Source organism: Rattus rattus, chromosome 1 (genome assembly GCF_011064425.1).
Source record: "Rattus rattus isolate New Zealand chromosome 1, Rrattus_CSIRO_v1, whole genome shotgun sequence".
NCBI lineage: Eukaryota > Metazoa > Chordata > Mammalia > Rodentia > Muridae > Rattus > Rattus rattus.
Window position 1 is genome coordinate 213,908,251 of NC_046154.1, and position 2,644 is coordinate 213,910,894.

Consider the following 2,644-nt stretch of genomic DNA (forward strand, 5'->3'; position numbering starts at 1 on the left):
TATTTGGCTTATTTCATTCATACAAACTGGAATTGATACACATTTCTGCATTCAGAGAACCTAGTATACTATTTATAACAATGTACTCTGGTTACCTTATCAATCTCGCCTTAAATATCCTGAGTTTTATTCCTTTCAGCTCTTAAACTGAATATTGAGCTCCGATTTATTCGTATCGCTTTTGCTTTGCATATTTAACCATTTCAGCTGCCAAAAGAAACACTAATTGCTGTATTATTTTAATTCCAGTGGACATTCCTTTTGGGTGATATAAGTCAGCCGATTCTGTGAAAGGTCCTATGAAGACTGTGATGTACAATAAATCCAATTCTAAGATTCTGTGCATGCCAATTCAACTGTAATGATTTGAGAATGAAGGAGGTTAAAAGCTGTAGTCTCTGTTTTTTTGTTTTTTTTGTTTTTTTTTTTTTAGCACCCCTCACTCTGTACAAATACAAATAACCTTGCTTTTCATGGCATTTAGGATCATAATTTTTTGGCTCTTCCAGACAGGGACTTGGTCATTTACTGCCCTTTTCATTGCCAAGGACCATGTACTGTACAGTTATAACCTCATATGGTCATACAGCTAATGGGATGTAAGAAAAGACAGAATTGATCTTCAGCCTTGTGTTAAGATTTGCCCAGCCATACCTTTCATACTCTTTACACCTTTAAAAAGATGACCTGATGGAGTAATTAACAACACCGAGTAGAGTGCCTTTTGCACATGGAGCATCCTGCAATCCTCCATTGTGCTCAATCAGCCCAGACTCTTTTAGAGCATCATTTGGTGAAGCTCACACGGATGCTAGTCAACCAAAGAAAGGTGATACAATTTCAGGTCAGAGTGGACAAGTTCATAGCCTCCTTGGGAAAGCATTGGCAGCATCTAGGGAACCCATATCAACTTCATGGGAGTTTATTAGTAAAAAAAAAAAATGATTACATAAAGTAGCTGGTTCAACAGATCCCCATCCCTTCCAGAACAACTAAAAGAACTGCATTTTGTACTCACTCTATACAAAACTGTGGGAAACTAAGCTAACTTTGCTCACCTTAATTTAACAAAATAATGCTATGAATCACCTCAAAATAATGGTCTCTTGTGCCTTACCATTTCTCAAACCTTAAACATACATTGAATAAATATGAAAGGAACAGAATTCAATAAACCAAAAAACCAGGAAATAGTCGTTGGGTCTTACCTGTTTGAAAATTTAGGACAAGATCAAACCTTTTATTAGCTCCACGGTGCTTCCCTTTGGCAGAACTAGTAGAATGGGAGGTCATAGGGGCAGGGTGGAGCTGCAGAACTTCCACACGACTTCGTACAAAGTTACCATTTCCTATTAGAGATGATAGTTCCCTTCCTACCTACAGCGAATCATCCAGCTAACCTTCGTCCTTTTGGATGTGAGGAAAATATCTGCCTGACCCCGATTCCGGGGCTTTTACTATTTCAAATGGAAACTCATGCAAGATGCAGAAAAACATTTGGAGCGCAGCTCATCACCCCACTCTGGTGGGCCTAGTGGGGGATGGTCCGCGTCCGCAGCAGTCTCCTGGGAACTCTGACAGCGATGAAATGGTCTCCTGAGAGCCTGGGCAGATGAGAGGACTTAACGGGCCCCAAGACACACAGTTGGCATTTGTGATCAGCTGGCTTTCGCCGGGGACTTTGCCAGTGGCCTAACCTTCCTGCCAAGAAACTGTAAGGGCGGAGGGCAGGGGCTCCAGGAGGGGAGCAGTAACTGGAAGCACAAAGTTTATGGAAGGAGACTGAGATTTCTTTGTGCCCTGCTAGATGGGCGAGGCACTAGGGAGGAGAGTTAGAGGGTCCGTTGGAAGAGGCTGTTGGAAGAAGTTGCTGGAAGGGGAGCGGGGGAAGGGTGGCCTGGCAGCTGTCCAGCATTGACGCGGTGACAAATGCAGAAGGTGGCCCCTCCAAACCTCACGTCTCCCCCCCCCCCCCATCAACCCCTTCAACTCCCACCCACGCCGCGATCCCCTTGCACTCCACGCGACCGAGGCCGGGCTGTGAGTTTGCATCCGGACTGGCTTTGGATGCAGCCAATCCTCCTTTCGCTGATGGCATAGTCTCCCCTCCCCACAGCCCGGGCGCGCCCCTCCCTCGCGCGCCTCGCCACCTCCCGCAGCAGTGCGAGCGCGGCGCGGCCCGGAGCGGCAGCGGCGGCGCCTGAGTCTCTGCCCGGCAGCCGGGGACACGGGGAGCGAGTGCGCGCCTCCTCCTGCACCCTCCGCCCCTCGCAGCCCCGGTCCCCCTGCGCGCTCTCCTTCCCTCCCTCCTTCTCTTCCTTCTCTTACCCCACCACCCCCTTCTTCCCCTTTTCTCTCTGCCTGGCCGATCGCTCCTAGATTCCCATCCTCCCCCCAACAGCCCCGTCGCTCTCCCTGTCGCCCCCTCCCCTCTTCTCTGTCACACTCTCTCTGCTCCTTCACTCGGCCTCTCATTTGCTTGCTCATCTCCAAACGTGGATCCGCGGCTCCCGGAGGAGCCTAGCTCCGGGATCCCGCGCGCACGGAGCACCTGGAGTCCGGCCGGCGGCGGCCCGAGCCTGGCCAGAGGCAGAGGCAGCGACAACCCAGGGAACCGTAGCAGGGACCGCGGACACCGCAGGAA

General features: G+C 49.7%; 1 protein-coding gene across 1 annotated transcript in view; it reads left to right on the top strand.

Moving 5' to 3' along the window:
* The first annotated feature begins 2,058 nt into the window (after positions 1 to 2,058).
* Positions 2,059 to 2,644, top strand: part of LOC116910927 (zinc finger protein ZFPM2-like) — a 284,539-nt gene continuing 283,953 nt past the window's right edge. The window contains exon 1 of the mRNA XM_032914678.1: positions 2,059 to 2,644. This exon is cut by the window's right edge and continues 66 nt beyond it. The gene's annotated coding sequence lies outside the window, so the exon portion shown is untranslated.